At 37.8% G+C, this 11,657-nt stretch overlaps 1 pseudogene; it reads right to left on the bottom strand.

Annotated features, from left to right (window-relative positions):
• Positions 1-8,159: 8,159 nt before the first annotated feature.
• LOC100969137 (small ribosomal subunit protein uS2-like) lies at positions 8,160-9,150 on the bottom strand (annotated as a pseudogene).
• Between the last annotated feature and the right edge of the window lie 2,507 nt (positions 9,151-11,657).

Genomic DNA, 11,657 nt, shown 5'->3' with positions numbered 1-11,657 from the left:
ACTTTTGCCCTAAACTAAGAACCCCAAAATTGGAACCAGATTAGAGGCATCTCTTGGCTACAGAAATAAGAACTACTTCTTTTCTGAAGAAGTATATCTATGAATTAGGTCTGGAGGACTCTCAATGATTAAGATTAAAAGGTAGATATCACAATAAGATATCAATAAGCATATTATTATAGGAGGCAAGACATTATGAATGAGAGCCACAGATACAACACATGTAAAAGTTATAGACACTCAAATAATGTAAACACTGCACTTTCAGACACAGAAGACAGCATCTGTGGGCAAAAATGCTTAAAGAAGTAAGAGCACAGTTACAATGACCAAAAAAAGCAACAAGAGAGTATCAGCAATTAACAGAAATTTGGGAAAAAAATGGAACTCTCGACATTAAAATATAGCTTTTGAGCACTATTCACAATAGTGAAGACATGGAATCAACCTAGATACTCATTAATGGTAGAGCGGATACAGAAAATGTGGTACATATACACCATGGACTACCACACAGCCATAAAAAATAATGAAATCATGTCATTTGCAGCAACATGGATACAGCTAGAGGCTACTATCCTAAGTGAATTTACACAGGAACAGAAAACCAAATACTGCATGTTCTCACTCATTAGGAGCTAAACATCGAGTACACAAGGACACTAAGAAGGTAACGACAGACACCAGGGCTTACTTGAGGGTGAAGGGAGAAAGGAAGATGAGGGCAGAAAAACTACCTGTCAGGCTCTGGGTGATGAAATAATCTGTACACCAAACCCCCGCAATACACAATTTATCCATATAATAAACCTGCACAAGTACCCCCAAACCTAAATGTGTGTATATGTATGTGTGTGTGTGTGTGTGTGTGTGTGTGTGTGTGTGTGTGTGTGTGTGTGTAGCTGTTGAAATAGAGTACTTAATGGTTGGGTTAAATAGCAGATTCATTGTGGCTGAAGAGAGAATTTATGAAATGGAAAATTCACATGAAGACATTATCAAGAATTTGAAAACAAAGAGATGGAGAACATAAGAGAAATGTAAAGAGGTATAAAGGACAGAATAATTGGGTCTAAACTATATCTACGTGGAACACCAGTGAAAGAAAATAGAGAAACTGCAGGAGAGGAAATTTAAAAAGATAAGGCTGTGAATTTTTAAGAACTAATGAAAAGCTTGATTCCAGTGATTCTAGAATTATAGCATATTCCAAGCCAGATAAGTAAGAAACCCGCACCTAAGTACAATGTAGTGAAACTGCAGAATACCAAAAAGAATACCTTAAGAGAAACCATCAAGAACACTAGAAAACTAATAAAAGAACATTTAGAATTTACTGACTTCTCAATACCCATAAGAGATAAAGAGAATAATGTTTCAAAGTAATGAAACAATTATTATTATTATTATTATTATTATTATTATTATTTTGAGACGGAGTCTTGTTTTGTCACCCAGGCTGGAGTGCACACTGCAACCTCCATCTCCTGGGTTCAAGTGATTCTCCTGCCTCAGTCTCCCAAGTAACTGGGATTACAGGCACCTGCCACTGCGCCCGGCTGATTTTTGTATTTTTAGTAGAGACGGGGTTTAACCATCTTGGCCAGGCTGGTCTCGAACTCCTGACCTCATGATCCACCCGCCTCGGCATCCCAAAGTGTTCGGATTACAGGCATGAGCCACTACACCTGGCCTGTATAAGGAACTTCTAAAAGTATGCCCTTCAGTCAGGCAAGAGAAAGAAATAAAGGGTATTCAAATAGGAAGAAAGTCAAACTATCTTAGTGAGCAAATGACATGATCTGATATCTAGGAAACCCCATTGTCTCAAACCAATAGCTTCTTAGGCTGATAAGCAACTTCAGCAAAATCTCAGGATACAAAAATCAATGTGCAAAAATTGCTAGCATTCCTATACACTAACAACAGGCAAGCCCAGAGCCAAATCATGAATGAACTCCCATTCATAATTGCCACGAAAAGAATAAAATACAGCTAGGAATACAGCTAAGAAAGGAAGTGAAGGACCTCTTCAAGGAGAACTATAAACCACTGATGAAAGAAATCAGAGATGATACAAACAAATGGAAAAACATTCCATGCTCACGGATAGGAAGAATCTGTATCGTAACAATGGTCATACTGCCCTAAGTAATTTATAGATTCAATGCTATTCCCATTAAACTACCATTGACATTCTTCACAGAATGAGAAAAAAACTATTTTAAAATTCATATGGAATAAAAATAATAGCCCATATAGCCAAGACAATCCTAAGAAAAAAGAACAAAGATGGAGGGATCATGCTACCCGACTTCAAACTATACTATAAGGCTACAGTAACCAAAACAGCATGGTACTGGTTACAGACACATAGACTAAGGGAACAGAATAGAGAACTCAGAAATAAGACTACACACCTACAACCATCTGAAATTCAACAAACCTGGCAAAAACAAGCAATGGGGAAAGGATTCCCTATTTAATAAATGGTGCTGAACTGGCTAACCATAGGCAGAAGATTGAAACTGAACCCCTTCCTTACACCTTATACAAAAATTAACTCAAGATGGATTAAAAACTTAAATGTAAAACCTCAAACTATAAATACCCTAGAAGAAAATCTAGGCAATACCATTCAGGACATAGGCACGGGCAAAGATTTCATGACAAAGACATCAAAAGCAATTGCAACAAAAGCAAAAATTGGCAAATGGGATCTAACTAAACCAAAGAGCTTCCGCACAGCAAAAGAAACTCAGAGAAAACAGACAACCTACAGAATGGGAGAAAATTTTTTCAATCTATCCATCTGACAAAGGTGTAATATCTAGAATCTACAAAGAACTTAAATTTACAAGAAAAAAAACAACACCATTAAAAAGTGGGCAAAGGACATGAACAGACAGTTCTCAAAAGATGACATACATGTGGCTAAACATGTGAAAAAAAAGCTCAAACATCACTGATCATTAGAGAAATGCAAATCAAAACCACAATGAGATACCATCTCACATCAGTCAGGATGGATATTACCAAAAAGTCAAAAAACAACAGATGCTGGCAAGGTCATGGAGAAAAATGAATGCTTTTACACTGTTGGTGGGAGTGTAAATTAGTTCAACCATTATAGAAGACAGTGTGGTGATTCCTTGAAAACCTAGAGGCAGAAATACCATTTGACCCAGCAATCCCATTACTGGGTATATACCCAAAGGAACATAAATCATCCTATTACAAAGATACATGCACACATGTTTCCTGCAGCGCTATTCACAATAGCAAAGATATGCAGTCAACCTAAATGCCCATCAATGATAGACTGGATAAAGAAAATGTGATACATATACATCATGGAATGCTATGCAGTCATAACAAGGAGTGTGATCATGTCCTTTGGAGGGACATGGATGGAGCTGGAAGCCGTTATCCTCAGCAGACTAATGCAGGAAAAGAAAATCACATACCGCATGTTCTCACTTATAAGTGGAAGCTGAATGACGAAACCACAAGTACACACGCGGTGGGGGAAAAGCACACACTTGGGTCTGCCAAAGGGTTGGGGGGTGGGAGGAGGGAGAGCATCTGAAAGAATAGCTAATGGATGCTGGGCTTAATACCTAGGTGATGGGATGATCTGTGCAGCAAACCACCATGGCACATGTTTACCCATGTAACAAACCTGTACATCCTGCACATGTACCCCTAAACTTTAAATAAAAGCTGGACATTTTTTTAAGTTGTATTGAAAAAATGATTGTGATTCTAATTGGGATTGTACTGAATTCATACATCAACTTAAATATTTTTAAGAATCTGTAAAATACTGATTTTTTAAATCCAAGAACCACACTTCCATTTGTCAATGTCTTTTTTAGTATGTTTCAGTAAAATGTGATAATTCTCCTATCAAAAAAGTATGCCCAGCCGGGTGCAGTGGATCACGCCTGTAAACCCAGCACTTTGGGAGGCCAAGGCGGGTGGATCACGAGGTCAGGAGATCAAGACCATCCTGGCTAACACGGTGAAACCCCATCTCTACTAAAAATACAAAAAATTAGCCGGGCGTGTTGGCACGTGCCTGTAGTCCCAGCTACTCGGGAGGCTGAGGCAGGAGAATTGCTTGAACCTGGGAGGTGGAGGTTGCAGTAAGCTGCACTCCAGCCCAGGTGACAGAGCGAGACTCCGTTTCAAAAGAAAAAAAAAAAAAGTATGCCCTTCAAGAAGAAGGAAAATAACCCCAGAAAGGAGGCTTGAGATACAAAAATAAATGGTAAGCAAATAAAAGGAAACATGAATGTAAATGCAAACAAATAATGTCCATAAAAGTATTAATACCGATGATGATGATGTATAAATTGTGGTACTAACAACAAAAGGTAGAATTAAACTATTTCGACAATGATTGTACATGACTTTTGAGGAACAAGATAAGAGTTGTAAGAACAATGACTTGGAGAGAAGATTAAGATATTATTTAACTACACAAATGGACAGCAACAACAAAGTTCAAACAATCAGAAGATAAGGCAAGGAAGGAAGGTAAAAGGAGAAAGGAAATAGCAAGAGAAATACAAAACAGATGATGATAGAAATATAACCAAGGAAGAAAGGGAGAGTTATCATCTTATGGGTATAGACTTTTGGTCTCATAGGAGGAAGAATTTCTAGAGAATAGTTGCACAACAATGTGAATATACTTAATATTACTGAACTCCACACTTAAATGGTTAAGATGGTAAATTGTATGTTATGTATATGTTTACCAAAATTAATTTTTTAAATAATAGGAAACTCTCTTCTGCTAGTATGAATGTTAAGTAGTGCAGCCATCTTAGAAAAAAAAAAAAAGTTTGGCATTATCTAGTAAAGTTGGTGTCCAAACTCTATGATGTAGGAGCTCATTTCTACATATGCCTTAGAGAAACCCTTGCGTATGTAACCAAAAGACACGTACATGTAACTGAATTATAACCAAGTATACTTGGTTAAAAAACTGAATCCAAGATGTTAATCATTAACAGTGAGTAGACATTTTTAAAGATATTTGGAAAAAAATCAACATCTAGAGGCTTCCAGCCATGTAGAATGCTTGTTATCAGACTTGTGCTTCCCTCTACTATATACAACTAGAAACTGGGTAGAACATATGAAGCATTGACATAATGATGGGAAAAAAACATATGACCAGCTCAATGTGAAAAAAAATCTGACAAAATGCAACATCCTTTCAAGATAAAAATATTCAATAAACTCTGGATATAAGGAAACTATCTCAATATAATAAAGTTCATGTATGAAAAGCTCATAGCTAACATACTCAGTGATGAAAGACTGAACTTTTTTTCCTCTAAGATCAAGACCAAGATGAGGATGCTCAGTTTTGCCACTTCTACTCAACATATTAATAGAAGTGTTATGTTGTATATTAGAAGTCCTAGCCAGAGCAACTGAGCAAGAAAAAAAAATAAAAGGCATCCAAATTGGAATGGAAAGAAAACTGTCCCTGCTTGCAGACAACATGATCTTATATGTAGAATACCCTAAAGATTACACGTGTGCACACATGCCTACACATACAAACTGTTAGAACTAGTTAACTTCACGTGTGCACATGTGCCTACACATACAAACTGTTAGAACTAGTTAACTTCAAAGTTGCAGGATATAAAATCAACACACAAAAATCAGTTGTGTTTCTATAAACTAACAGTTGAACAATCAGAAAAGGAAATTAAGAAAACAATTTTATATACAGTAGCATCAAAAAGAGCAAAATACTTAGGAATGAATTTAACCAAGGAAGCAGAGGACTTATACACTGAAAACTCAAAGGCACTGCTGAAAGAAATTAAAGACAACACAAATAAGTGGAAAGTCATCCCGCGTTCACGGATTGTTAAGACTTAATATTGTTAAAACAATCTACAGGGTCAATATACTTCCTACCAAAATCCCAATGGCGTATTTTTTTCAGAAATACAAAAACCACCTAAAATTTATACTCAGGGTCTCAAAACCCTGAATAGCCAAAACAATCTTTTTTTTTTTTTTTTTTTTTTTTTTTGAGACAGAGTCTCACTCTGTTGCCAAGCTGGAGTGCAGTCAGCTCACTGCAACCTCTGCCCCCAGGTTCAATCAATTCTTCTGCCACAGCCTCCCAAGCAGCTGGGGCTACAGGCACGTGCCACCGCACCCAGCTAATTTTTGTATTTTTAGTAGAGACAGGATTTCTCCATGTTGGCCAGGATGGTCTCGATCTCTTGACCTCATGATCTGCCTGCATGGGCCTCCCAAAGTGCTGGGATTACAGGCATAAGCCACCATGCCCGGCCAACCAAAACAATCTTTAAAAAGAAGAGCAACATTGGAGGTTTCACACCTTCTGATTTCAAAACTTGCTAGAGAGCTATGGTTATCAAAACAGTGTGGTCTTGGCATAAAGAGACATATAGACCAATGAGATAGAATAGAAAGCTCAGAAATAAACTCTTGCATATACAATCAAATGATTTTTGACAAGGATGCTAAATCCATTCAATGGTGAAAGAATAGTTTTTTCAACAAGTGGTGTTAGAAAAACTAGAAATCCACATGCAAAAAAAATTAAGTTAGAGCATTACTTTACAACATATACAAAATTCGAAATAAATTATAAGACCTCAAACCATAAAACTCTTAGAAAAAAACAGAAAGAAAAACTTCATAAAATTGGATTTGGCAATGATTAAATATGATACCAAAAGCACAAGCAACGAAAGTCAAGGTAGATAAATTGGATTACATCAAAATATAAAACATCTGTACAAAGGACACAACAGAGTGAAAGACAACCTACCAAATGGGAGAAAATATTTACAAATCACCTATATGTTAAGGGGTTAATATTCAGAATAAAGAACTCTGTAACTCCACAACAACAACAAAACCCACACAACCTGATTTTTAAATGGGCAAGGGAGTTAAATAGACATTTCTCCGAAGAAGACACACAATTATTGAAAAGATGTTCAATATTATTAATCATTAGAAAAATGCAAATCAAAACAACGAGTTATCACCTTACACCCATCAGAATGGCTACCATCAAAAAGAATATGAAAAATTTACAACCCTTGTGCACTGTTAGTGGAAATGTAAAATGGTGAAGCCACTATGGTAGATGGTTATGGCAGTTCCTCAAAAAAATAGAGTTAGCATAGGATCCAGCAATTCCACTTCCGGATATATATCTAAAAGAACTGAAAGTACAATCTGAAAGAGATATTGGTCATCCATGTTCACAGTAGCATTATTTATAACAGCTAAAAGTGGAAGCACCCAAGTATCAGAAGAACCAAGTCAATGGATGAATGGATAAACAAAACATGGTATATACATACAATGGAATATTATCCAGCCTTAAAAAAGGAAATTCTGACATATGCTATAACACGAATGAAACCTATAAAACTGTCACGAAAAGACAAATACTATGATTCTACTTATATGAGGTATTTACAGTAATTAAATTAATTGAAGCAAAAAGTAGAATGGCAGTTGCCAGGGGCAGGCAGCAGGAAGAAAGGGAGAGTTATCATCTTATGGGTATAGACTTTTGGTCTCACAGGAGGAAGAAGTTCTAGAGACTAGTTGCACAACAATGTGAATATACTTAATATTACTCAACTCCACACTTAAATGGTTAAGATGGTAAATTGTATGTTATGCATATGTTTACCAAAATTAATTTTTTAAAAGAATAGGAAACTCTCTTCTGCTAGTATGAATGTTAAGTAGTGCAACCATCTTAGGGAAAAAAAAAAAAAAGTTTGGCATTATCTAGTAAAGTTGGTGTCCAGACTCTATGATGTAGGAGCTCATTTCTACATGTGCCTTAGAGAAACCCTTGCGTATGTAACCAAAAGACATGTACAGGAGTATTTTTGTATGAATAACAAAACAATCCAAATGACTATTAACAGTAGAAAGGATAAATTGTGGTCTATTAATAAAATGGAATAACATACAGCAATTAACTTGAGTGAATTATTAGCTGGATGCAGCAACATCAATGAATCTCAAAAATATATTGTTAAAAAATGAAGCACTTTACAGAAGAATACATGCCATGTAATTTTACTTATTTATTTATTTATTTGAGAAACTGATGTTTATTTTCCATCAACCATTTTTCCATGTTGCTTAAGAGCCCATGCAGGGACAGCTTAAGACCATTCAGTGGTTGCTCCTACCCATTCAGTGGCCTGAGCAGTGGGAGCTGCAGACCAGTCTTCCGTGGCAGGCTGAGCGCTCCAGTCTTCAGTAGGGAACTGCTGAATAGGCACAGAGGGCACCTGCACACCTTCAGACCAGTCTGTAACCTCAGGCTGAGTAGCAGTGAACTCAGGAGCTGGAGCAGTCCATTCACCCTGAAATTCCTCCTTGGTCACTGCCTTTTCAGCAGCAGCCTGCTCTTCTTTTTCAATCTCTTCAGGATCTCTGTAGAAGTAGAGCTCAGGCATGACCTCCCAGGGGTGTTCATGGGAAATGGTGTCACGCATGCGCAGAACTTCCCGAGCCGGCATCTACCACATCAGACCCACTGAGTGAGCTCCCTTGTTGTTGCATGGGATGGCAATGTCCACACAGCACAGAGGAGAATCTGTGTTACACAGAGCAATGGTAGGTAGGTTAACATAAGATGCCTCCGTGAGAGGCTGGTGGTCAGCCCTGGGGTCAGTAAGCACAAGAAGCGGTGGCTCCGGGAAGGCTGCCTGGATCTAGTTCGTGAAGGTTCCAGGAGTAAAGCGGTCAGCAATTGGAATGGCTCCAGTGGCAGCAGCAAACTTCAGCATGGCCCTCTGGCCAGTATTCCAGGAGGATATAACGCTGACATCAGCAGGGTTTTCAATGGCAACAATGGCACGAGCTGCCAGCGGAAGCTTCTCCCAGGTCCTCTTCAGATTTATGATGTAGATGCCATCACTTTTCCTTTTATAGATGTACTGTTCCATCTGGAAGTCAAGTTTGGTGCCACCTAAGTGGGTTCCTGCTGCAAGGAACTGAAGGACATCCTCCTCCTTCATCTGCAGGACATCAGGGGCTCCAGACATTGTGAAAGTTTCCCTTTAAGTTACGACGGGAATCCAGAACAACAATGTATGGACCCCTCTGTAGGTAGTGCGGAAAAGCGTAATTTTATTTATATAAAGTGCAAAAAACCATGCAAAACCAAGTCATACATTGTTTATGGATACATATATGTATTATAAAAATTTATATAAAATCAAAGGAAGAATTAGTGAAAGATAATGGCCACCTCCAGGGGACAGGGAAGAGTGTACACACATAAATAAAATGGATACATGGGTATTTGTTGTATTAGTCATATTTAAGTTCCACATATACATAATTTTATATTCTTTTATATGCATGTTTCACAATTTTAAAAAGTGCTCTTTTCATACTTCATAGTGTGTTATGGCTCTAGTACAGAAAGTTATATTCCCGGTGTTGCCAAAAAATTATGAACTTTGAGATTAGACAAGTAATTATTTAAGATACAATCCCTGCTCTAAAAGAGTTCATGGTGAATAACAAACAGATGCCCTCTAACTATAATACAGCATAAGAACTAAAATAGACAAAGAAACTAGCATAGTTACTGATCTTTAATAGCAGATGCACAGTAAATATTTTGGTGATTTATAGAGGAAATGTTCTTGGAGGAGATGTGTTTCATATGGCTTTGAAATGGTGATGGGATTTTCTCGTTGATTTTAATGAAAGCATACATAAATGGCATTTTGTAAGTTTCCTAGAGCCTTGCTATTCTGTTTGTTTGTTTGTTTGTTTGTTTTGAGATAGAGTTTCACTCTTGTTGCCCAGGCTGGAGTGCAATGGTGCAATCTCGGCATACCGCAACCTCCGCCTCTCGGGTTCAAGCGATTCTCCTGCCTCATCCTCCCAAGTAGCTGGGATTATAGGCATGTGCCACCACAACTGGCTAATTTTGTATTTTTAGTGGAGACGGGGTTTCTCCATGTTGGTGAGGCTGGTCTTGAACTCTCAACCTCAGGTGATCCGCTCGCCTCAGCCTCCCAAAGTGCTGGGATTACACGCACGAGCCACTGCAGCTGGCCAAGACTTGCTATTCTAAATGTGGTCATGGACCAGCTATATTAGCATCATTTGGGAATTTTTTAAAAACGCAGACTCTTGTGCCGCCCCGACAAAACTTACCAAATCAGATTCTGCATTTTCATAAAATACCCAGGTGATCCACATGCACCTTAAATTTGAAAAGTGCTGCTCTATGGTATATTTATGTTATTTTTAAACAGAAATAGCGATCTAAAATGTTTTCTCAAGAATGTCTAAAAAAATGTTCATTTTGCTGCCTTATCTCTGTGATTTCATTACATTTTATTTATATATACATATATGCTTCATATAATGTATAATGTTATTATATATATACATATATACACATATACATTATGGAAATATACTGTACCCAATTTTGACTCCCAGATTCAAACCCTTCCTCCCCACTCTACTTCCATAACCTTGTTTATACTCTGGCTGACCACGAATTTCATTCCTTATTGTTTAAAAGAACACATTCCTTTAATTTTTTTTTTTTTTTTTTTTTTTTGAGACAGAGTTTCGCTCTTGTTGCCCAGGCTGGAGTGCAATGGCACAATCTTGGCTCACCGCAACCTCTGCCTCCGGGGTTCAAGTCATTCTCCTGCCTCAGCCTCCCAAGTAGCTGGGATTATAGGCATGCGCCACCACACCCGACTAATTCTGTATTTTTAGTAGAGACAGAGTTTCTCCATGTTGGTCAGGCTGGTCTCGAACTCTCGACCTCAGGTGATCTGCCCACCTCGGCCTCCCAAAGTGCTGGGATTACAGGCGTGAGCCACCCCACCCAGCTGCATTCCCTAATTCTACAGAACATAGTCATACATTGCTTACAGATAGGAGTATGTTCTGAGGAATTAGTCATTAGGCAATTTCGTCATCGTGTGAACATGTACTTATACAAACCTAGATGGTACAGCCTACTATACACCTAGGCTATATGGCATAGCCTGTTGCTCCTATACTATAACCCTGTTGAATGTGTCACTATACTGAATTCTGTAGGCAACTGTAAAACAATGGTATTTGTTTATCTAAACATAGAAAAGGTAATGCACTACCCTATGACTTTAGGATGGCTAAGACATCACTAGGTGATAGGAATTTTTCAGTTCCGATATAATCTTACGGAACCACCATCACATAGCAGTCTGCTGTTGAAGTAAACATCATGTGGTACATGACTATACACAAGAAGTTGTTGTCTGAGAACTTATTCAGAAGTGACTTGAATATCTCTTCTCTGTAGAGCAATCCATCCATTAATTTTTTTCACTTCTTAAATGTGACATGTCACAGACCTAGTCCAAGCTCTGGGAAAGCAACAACGAACAAGACAGACAATGTTCCTGTCCTCGTAGAGCTGGCATTTGGCTGGGGAATGAAATGCAAAAGAAAGTATTATTATATTAATGTTTTATTCAACATGAAGGCAATATTTCACAACTTAACTTGGCTGAGTTTTCAAAACAGAGAGTTAATAGGTTTGTAGCTTTCTGTCTGACATGAGCTCATAGGATCACAGAACC

This window comes from Pan paniscus, chromosome 18 (genome assembly GCF_029289425.2).
Source record: "Pan paniscus chromosome 18, NHGRI_mPanPan1-v2.0_pri, whole genome shotgun sequence".
NCBI lineage: Eukaryota > Metazoa > Chordata > Mammalia > Primates > Hominidae > Pan > Pan paniscus.
Note: the sequence above shows the minus strand (reverse complement) of the source record. Positions and strands in the feature narration are given on the sequence as shown.